The following is a 10,077-nucleotide window of genomic DNA, read 5'->3' on the forward strand; positions in this document are numbered from 1 at the left end:
TCAGTTTCCAGTCTGCTGCTCAACTCTCCACTAGACCATAGTGTATTGGTGTTGTTTTAAAATTCTCTCAGTAACAAATAGGAAAGACAGATTTGAACATAATCTCAACTCGTAGTAGGAAATGTTACACTATGATGTTCATACATCAGTACCGACTGTGCTAGAATATTTTTTATTGCAGGAACCCAAGGCTACTTCATGAATAGTCAAGGCATAGAAACATTCCCCAGGGAAATATTCCCACAGGAAATGACTGATAGCAAGCTGCCAATAATGGGTTCTATAAACACAATTTGATCTCTATCTCAGAAGTTGTTTTCCTTCCAACTGTGTTGCACAATCTTTTTATTCTTTGTAGTTAACAGAGTTTAAAATGCCATAAGCTGCACACACACACACACACACACACACACACACACACACCTATATAATTCTGTCCTTAATTCCACTTGGTAACTTGTTCAGGAGTCATGAAATTCACTGGTCAATGTAATACGCCGTGCATTGCTTTAGACATTTCTCAGAACCAAGTTTAGCGTAGCATATCACAGTGGGATTTAATACTACGTAAATTTGAGGAAGGGAGCTGGGCTGGGGCTATGGCTCAGTTGGTAGAGTGCTTTGAGCAGGTACAAGACCCAGGATTCTAGCCCAAACATGGCCTAAACCGGTGTGGTGACCCGCACCTGTAATCTCAGCATGTGGGAATACAGGCAGAAATGTAAGTTCAGGTCATCCGGAGAATGTTCAAGAACTTGAGTTCACAATTTTTAACTCACGGACATTAGTAATACAACTGGGATCGTGTAACACTATTCAGTGATCTTAAATGTATAAATCCTGGTTTTCTGTAAGTGTATTATGCTTAAATAAAAAGTTTGTAAACATGTCATTCTAAGATGTATCCACAGAGCTAACATGATCTACAGTATAATTCACCATCCCAAGGTTCTGATCTTAGACTGTTCAGTTACCTCCATTTCCTTTTCTGTCTCATCTTGCAGATTCCCATGGAAATTAGGGGGTGGCCCAGACATCTTCCAGTGTTTATACTTGTTTCTCGGAGGCTTGGCAATCACTTGGTGCCTCATGAATTGACAACTTACCACGTTGGCACTGTCACAAAAGATTTAACAGCGATGGGATCATGGGGCTCAAAGAAGGCAGAAAGCCAAGCTGGGGTGGCACTGACTCAGTCTAGGAGAAGGCAACAAACAGGCTGAGGCACGGGGTTTGTTCAACAGTCATAGAAGGGACTGTGGCTAAGAGTGTTCCAACGCACACAATTTGGTGGGTTTGTGTCTCATTGGTTCCCAGTCTTCCGTCATACTCTTAGGAAAACCAAACTCAAGTTTAGCCCTGAAACTTTTGAGTTCTCTCTTCCTAAACCGCCTCACCAGAAGCTTGGGGTACAGACATGTCTGCTCTACCATGCAGCTCTGTCAGTACTGGAAAAATTTGAGCCTTCAACTGACTATATTGAACTGACCTAGATGGCATGTTCTCCATACAGAGTTCCTGATTAACATCAGCAGTTTGCAGCATTTCTCATGTCCTCCCTCCTTCCTGTAATGAAAGGAAGACTTTTCCTAAATCTGCATGCATTTTCTGATGATTTAGAATACTCATTGACAATTCATATCCCCTACTCTTATGTGATCTATATTATTTGCTCAAGTTCACCACAATGAAATGGGAAAATAACCCCTCCCTTCTAACCCCCGGTATCTGATGGCAAAGCCACTATATCCCTGTGGCATTTCCTGGAACAGAAATAGATGCAAGACACTCTTCCTAAGTTAAGTGTTTGCACTTACTTGAACATTTCTTTGCTATAAATTAACTGATCACCTTTCAGAAAAGAGTAATGTTTTATGAGTTTGTGGGAAACACAACTGAATGTTTGAATTATTCTTAAAACAGTTTCATCCGGACTTTTAGAGCTACAGTCCATATTCCCATTTATCTGTGAATTTATTTGCAAAAATCCAACCAAAGAAACAAACAACACAGAATAGAATTTCAGACTGAAAAATGGAGTCTGATTTTCAAAGTAAGACAATGTAGTTTAGTACTTTGTAGTAGTCACCATTGAGGTTGTTTTTGTGGCCAAATGCCCAATACAAAGAAACTTGTGGGAGGAAGGATTTTGCTGGCTCACAGTTTGAGGACACCAGTCCACAGTGGAGGGTAAGGTCAGCAGTACGAGGCTACTTGCTCACATTTCAAAACAGAGCAGAGAATAGTGAAACTGCTGCTATTCAGGTCACCTCTTCCTTTTCCCTCTATTATTTCATCCAATCCCAGAGCACATGGGATGTTGCCAACAAATTCAGGTTAAGTTTTCCTGTCTAAGTTAATCTTCCTTTAAATGCAGCCTTCTTTTAGGTGTGATCTTAGGCAATGAGATGGAACTCATTCCAGTGCTGCCTTTACCAGCCCCAAGCTCCCAAACCTGAACCCTGACTCACCTCTGCCAATTCCACACCATTATCTTTCCTTCTAAAAAATCTACAGCACTTCTGAAATGCATGGCTTCCAGGCATGTCCAGTCTTTTCATACTGAGATACAGTGTGGTCAGCCACAAAGGTCAAGTTAGAAAAAAACTACATGGTCAAGTTACTGAAAATAGTTAGAAAAAAAATAAATAAATAAACAACCAAAAAACCAAAACCTCAATGTTTTCAAAAATTACAAAAGAAAAATATTGAAAAGAACAAAAAATATTAAACAGGGTCTCTATAGTGGAAGTTTTGTTTGTGCTGTATGGATGTGTTTTCGTTGCAGTCCCAAGTGTGGATGTGGGAATGCTTTATCTGTAGCTGATTGCAGCTTCCTGAGAGGTTCATGATATTTGTCAGCTGATAAATACCCTCCTGAGAGGGCGAGTGGTGCTAGTCAACAGGAAACTGCCTTGCGCAGGGGGAATGTTTTTTGCTAGCTAAAAACATCTTGGTACGGACTCTGAGAAGGTATAAATAGGAGCCCAGAGAGAGAGAGAGGGGACCCTTCACTCCTAGAAAGAAAAGCTTGGGAGATTTTTTTTGTGCAACTTCTGCAGAGCCTTGCTGCTGCTGCTGCTGCTGCTGCTGCTGCTGCTCCTTGTTTCTTCTTTTGCTATTGCTTGATTGCTGGATTTCTAGATTGTTGGTTTCCTGGATTGCTGGTATGCTGATTCTTGTTCTGCTGTTACATTTGCCATGACTGCTGACTTGCTGGTTTGCTGGTTTGCTGGACTGCTAGATAGCTTGATGAGAAAGAGTGGAATCACCCCAAGAAACTATATTCAAAAAGGTCTACATCCCCTGTCCCTACTAACCTTCTTTCTCTCCTACCTAGGTTTGGGAGGTGAAAAGGCAGGTAGAGTTTTAAGGAACTGCAAATAAAGTAGGTTTAAAAAAAAAATCAAAGCCTAAAACCTCACTATGTAGCCCACGCTTGCTTTAAACTCACAGAGATCTTCCTCCTAAGTACTGGAATTAAAGGCTAGAGTCTCCACCCCAACTAGAAACTTCAGCAAGTTTAAGGCTTCTTATTGTTCCCCATTTACACCTGTCCTGGTCATATGCTGCCCTGCTGCTTGCACGTGCTTTTGAGAACTGTCCTGCAGCTTTTTGATTTTTGTAGTCACACGATGGCCTCCTCTGTCTCATTCTAGCATCTACCTCATTGTTTTATTTTCATCATTTCTAGCTATCTTGTTGATTCCATTATTTATATAAGAATACACTTAATACCCGGGCCTATCCTTCTTTTCTCCCTTGTATTCTTTCCTTCCTTCCTTCCTTTCTCACTTTGCAGCTATGGCTATCTCAGAGGTCTTCCTGTCTCTGCCTCATAACCACATGCTAAGATTAAAGGCATGCACCACCACTCCCGACCCCCACTGAAAACAACAACAACAACCTTTTCTTGAACCCAGTGTCAGGGTCACAGCTTAGCCCTTGTCACAACCAGTCAACGACAACTCCACACACCACCTCCTCGGGTCTAGCACACTTCCTGTCACTGAGGCAGCAGTCAGTCACACCTGATCACCGAGTCTCCCCTCCTTTCTTCCTGCTTTCCCAGGGAAAGGGCCATATGCCTTGTGTATATCCCAACTCGTTTTTTCACTGCCCTGCTCACATGACTGCACCTCAACGGAGGCTCACGCTAACTTTTCTTCATTCTTTGCATCTGCATCAGAGGTCCACCAAGACCACCATACAGCACCACTGAATACTGTTCTGTTGTGCGTCTCAGATCTCTGGTAGGCACGTTCCTATCTCCACCAAACTTTCACTCAGTTGTGACCTTTCTCCCTGTTACCTTGTCTCAGTCACTGTTCTGTTGCTGTGAAGAAGCACCTCGGCCGCTCTGATACAGGAAAGCATTTAGTTGGGGCTGGCTTACATGGCGGAAAGCAAGGCAGCACAGGCAGACATGATGCAGGAGGAATAGCTGAGGCTGTGCATCTGGGTCTGCAGGCAGCAGGAAGACAAAGAACTGGGTCTGTTTTGAGAATTTGAAGATGGACCCAACCAGAAACCAAACCCTGAAATCTCATCCTGAGATTGGCAGGAGTAGGACCAATTCCCCCCTGCATGCCCTGGGGCACTTAATCCTATACTCCCTTCCTTGCCTGGTGGTCAAGTAGCCTGGTAGCCAGGTTAAACCTCCTCTCCCCTTATAAGGTCATGTCCAACAGCACTTGCTATTCCTTTTCATGCAAATGAGACATCCCTAGTACCTGGTCCCCCACCAATAGCCCCTCCGCACCCACCCAAAGGTTTAAGTGGCCTTTGTCCTCCCCCATTGAATGAGGTGTCTCAATGAAGCTGTCTACCAAGATTTGTTCTAGTTGTGCTCACCGTGGCCTGAGGTCTTTTTCACCCCTGGCTGTTCCTGTCCCACTCAGGCAGGATCAAGTACCTAAGGGCTGGGGAAATGGAGCCTGGATGGAATCCCAGTGACACAGTTTCTCCAGCATGGCCACACCTCCTAATCCTTCTCACGTAGTACCACTCCCTGATGACTGAACATTCAGAAATGTAAACCTTGGCGGCCCGTCTTGTTCAAACCATCACACCTTGGGAAAATAGAATGCAGGAAAAAACTTTCCTATTTTCTTCTCTTTCTATTTTCTTTTCTTTCTTCTGATCTATCAACCACGTTATCCATAGTCTTAAAGCCACTTAGTTCCATGTTCCCAGTACCATAGAAAAGCGAACCCCAACCCACAAGCATCCTAAATGCCACTCTTCTTCCTGGGCTCTCAATTCTGTATATTCAATATATAAATGCAAGAGTCTGCTCAAGATGGAACTTACTCATTACCAGAGAATTTAAATCTAGATTTACAAATTAAATCAATAGTTGGACTTTCTGGTCTCTCATATCTACCACCAGAACAGTCAGAATTTAGAGACCTCCTTTTTCATGCCTTGCTATAATCATGTGCTTTAGGAAAAACAAAACAAAAAACAACTGAAGAACTTCACCTAGACGCATGAGCAGAATGATCTTTGCTGAAAGAGTCTTTATCTTTTTAAATGCTTTCCCTGTAGGACAGTTCAAGGGGGAGGAGCTACATTTACCTATCTTTAAAATTAATAAAATCTCAGTCTTGGGGAAAATAGACCCTTTAATTTTATTCCTGGTTATAATCATGAGATTATTATAAAGAAGGATATATGGGTAAATGTTCTTTTTTGTTTATAAATTAGTTTTTTTTTTAACTTACTGTGTGTGTGAGAGCACATGTGAGCATGAAACAGTGTATATGTGTTGGTCAGAGCATAGCTTACAGGACTTGGTTCTCTTCTTCCACCTTGAGGATCCGGGGGATTGAACTCAGGTCACCGGACTTGGTGTCTTAGTTTTTATTACTGTGAAGAGACACCATGACCACAGCCACTTTAATAAAGAAAAGTATTTAATTGTGGCTGGCTTACAGTTCCGAGGTTTAGTCCATTGTCATCATGGTGGCAGACAGACAGACAGACACGGAGCTTGAGAAGAATCTGCAGCCAACAGGAAGAGACAATGAGCCACTAGGCCTGGCTTGAGCGTCTAAAATCATCCCCCAGGGACATACTTCCTCCAGCAAGGTCACACCCACTCCAAGAAGGCCACACCTCCTCATGCCACTCCCTAAGCATTCCAATAGGAGCCTAGGAGGGCCATTCATATTCAAACCACCTCACTTGGTGTCAAACACTTCTGCCAGCTCAGCCTTCTCACCAGCCTAGACTACATTTTTAAAGTAACTTATTTGGGAGTTTGGGAGATGGCTTAGCAGGTCCCCACAAACCACATAAAAAGCTGGACACAGCCCACACAGAAAGCCAGAAGACAGGGCATGCAGCTGTACTCCTAGCACTCCATCAGAGAGATGGGAGTCTGAAACAGGAGAATCTGCTGGATGCTTGGGCACTCAGCATCCAGTTCACCATGGTGCAGCAGAAACAAGAGAGACAAGGATGCTTGCTAACTGACCCACAATCTCCACGGCATCTCAAAGCCCCCCCACACACAATTAATCAACCGATTGATTAATTTATAAAATAGTAAAGTGACTTGTTTTCTAGGGTAATAAATTCAAAGAACAAAATACTTAGCTTTTGTTTATATTTGGGTAAGTATTGATGTCCCACCAGGAAGTTCAGACAATTTCTTTGTGCTGGAAAATTTCTGCCTCTAGTTGCTAATCACATGGCAAAGCAGTCATTACCAAGGGAATTTTTTCCTGGATTATATTTTCTCTGAAGGCTGAAACATGTGTTACTCTTCCAACCCATGGGGTTTGCTTGCCATTCTACTTTCCTACAAAGCCTTAAGCTCTGGATACCACACTCAGGTCACATTCCTGTTCAAAAATATACCTTCTTGCCTGTTTTACTATGCAGTTCATCCAGGAGTGACATTCCTTTACACGTTAGTAATGGATCCAAGGTGAAGCTTGGAGCCACTTATTTTGTCTTCATCATAAACCAAATCACATCTCTAGGGACTCATGAAGGCAGATTGATAACAGTTTTCCATGATGCACCTAAAGATGCAAAACCACTTCAAATCTTTTTCTCCTGTGAGTTACCATCACACACCACATTCTGGTTTTTCGATAGAACCTTCAAGTCTATGTATTCAATAAATGACTCAAGGACCTAGAGTCATCATGGCCACGACAGCCACTACAAGGCCAAAGCCCTTAGAAAAGTTAGGAATTACTCTTTCAGAAAAGGGGGTAGTAGGTGTTGACTTTGTTCAAAGATAACTTGATCTTGCATTTCCATCATTGGGTTCCAAACTCAATGCCTTCTGGGGCCAGCTATGTTCTACCAGTACTGGCACAGCTCCAAAACAGCTTAGGAAAAGAAGACAGTGACTTTCTCAGCCCAAGGAGCAGAACCCTACCAAGAGCCCATCCCTTATCCTCGTCTTGTGTCCTTTTGTATCATCCTTTGGCTGATGAATTGAGCTTTACAACTCTTTTTAAAAGATTTCATTTATTTCTTTGTATTTAAACTTTATGAGTGTGGGTGTTTTGTCTGCACATATGTGTGTGTACCACATTTCCTGTAGAGGCCAAAAGAAGGTTTTGGATTTCTTAGAACTGGAGTTACAGGTGGTTGTGAGCTGCCAATCGCTTGCTGGGAATCGAACCCAAGTCCTCTAGAAGAGTAGCCAGGTGCTTTCAACAACAACTAAAAATGTTATTGTTAATTACATGTATGGTTGGTTATACGCACACGTAACAGTGCCGACGGAGGCCAGAAGAAGGTGCTGGAGCCCCTGGAGTAATAGTTACAGGCAGTTGTGAGCTCCTGACGTGGGTGCTGAGAACCCAGCTCAGGTCTTCCACCCGCGCAATGCAGAATCTTAAACTCAGATCCACCTTCCCAGTCGTCACATTCTTAGGGTGGCTGCTGTAAGGGATACTGTGGGGCAGGTCAATTAGATATGCATGCTAATTGCTTCCTTTTCACCTCTGGTCTTCAGGAAGTAATGCCTAGAAGTTGGTTCCAGAATTTTTTTTTAAAAAAAAAAGAACACTAAATAACCTAATGCCATACTTTTGAATATTCTGTCAGCCTTATGACCCCAAGGGTTAATGTGTATGGTCATGACCAGATGTTCTTTTCTTGTCTTGTTTTTCACCATGACAATCTCAGCCTCAGCATGAAACTGTGTAGGCACAGAATACTACAACAGTGAAGTGTCTTAGCTTTTCCTCTGAGCCTCGCAGAAAGCTTTGACCTTAAATAAGTGGAATGAAGAGGTCTATCTCTACATTCACGTGAGGAAACTGAGAGCCTCATGGGTGATGGTTACATGGGCCTGAGGAAGAGCCTGCCTCAGTTTCCTAAGCTCACAACACTTGAGAGGCTGAGACAGGAGGCTCTCCAGCCTGGGCTGGACAGAGACGGGGAACCAATGGCACCCACTCCACACCTTCCACCCCCACTCCTAAAACTCCATCACATTTATAAGCATTGTTTTATCTGATGGTAAAAGTGAGGTCTTAAGGCATAGATTACTTAGGCAGGTAGAAAAGCAAAAATAAGCAAAAAAGCAATACACCTCAGGCAACTTCCCCAACACACACACAAACTTAATTAACAAAGCGGATTCTTCAAATGAGGACTTGCTGCTGGGAAAACATGTTTTTAAACGTTTCAACAATATCATTAGCAGTATTAAAATAATATTCTGGTAATAAAGAATAATTATCTTAGAGCAGTGTTTTATTGTTAGTACATTTTATCTAATATGTATCTTTAAAAAAATTTTTTTTTAAAAATAATTTAGTGATCCAATACAAATACTGTTTCTATCAGGAACTCTGGGGAAGGGAAGTGCTTTTCTTTAAATGGAGAAGACATTCACTAATCTGAAATCTTTTTTTTTTTTTTTCACTATGCAAGCCAGTCACCAACCTCAAAATTACACACTCAAAGATTGTTCAAATAAAGAGGGAACACAGCTCCTACCAAAGTTCAATGCTGAAGTCAAGACTGCCTGGAGGCATGAGAAGTTTTATGTCTCTGTTTACCCAGGAGTGAGTTAAATGGATGCAAGTTTAATACATGAATCACTGTTATATTTAGTCTACATGCTACAGACAGGGAAAAATCTTTCTGATAAAATGTAGTAATGAAAACTCAAGGTACACCCACAAGGTCTGGATACATGCCCCAGAATGTAGTCATGACAAGTTTAGTATGAAATAACTAACCTGGGGTTTGGAGTGTTCTGGATACCCCTCAGTTCTGAAGCCTCGCTGGTGTGTGCGTAGCCTCCCTCTGGGCTCTAAGAAGAAGAACCGCTGGACTGCAGAAGCGTGGAGGCCATGGACCCCGACCAGCAGAGTAAAATGCAGCCTCAAGCCTGGAACAGGTCACATGGTAACCACTGCCCGGAAGCAGAAAGAAATGAGTGCTGGTGTGTGTGTTGGGGGGTGGGGGCGGGGGGAGGGCTCACCGTCCCCTGGTCCCCAGACCGTTGTATGGCACCTCCCACATTTAGTGGGGGCCTGTTTACTCAGGTAACACAATTTACTCTTTAACTGTTCCGAGGTTTGTTTCTTCCTCTGTGCTTCTAGTCATTGCCGGCTGGAGCATCAGTACTAACCCGTGAGGAAGCTGCTTGAGTACTTGCTCACAGAGCCTGACAGATGCTCAGAAAAACGGCTGAAACCCCCAGGCTTCTCTCAGTGACCTCCTGCTCGACCTTCCAAACTGTCTAGTGGTGGTGGTGACTGAGGCCACCATAGGAGCCTATGGGAAGAAACACCGAGAGGATAGGACAAGCCCACACCATTTCTCTCCTCCATAACTAAGTGCTCTTAGTTTGGCAAGAGAACCAAAAGGGGCAATAGTAGGGACTTGGAAAGTACTGGAGAGGCCGGAGAGGCGGTTTTTCACCTTAGTTCACCACTGAGTTCTGCGTAAATAGATCTCAAACTGACCAGCACTTGTTATTCTTGCAAAGGACCTGGATTCAGTCCCCAACACCCACATGGTGGCTCAGAATCGTCTGTAACTCCGGGTCCCTGGTTCCAGGGGTTTTGATGCCCTCTCCTGACCTTCACA

Source organism: Psammomys obesus, unplaced genomic scaffold (assembly GCF_907164565.1).
Source record: "Psammomys obesus unplaced genomic scaffold, mPsaObe1.curated_primary_1811, whole genome shotgun sequence".
NCBI lineage: Eukaryota > Metazoa > Chordata > Mammalia > Rodentia > Muridae > Psammomys > Psammomys obesus.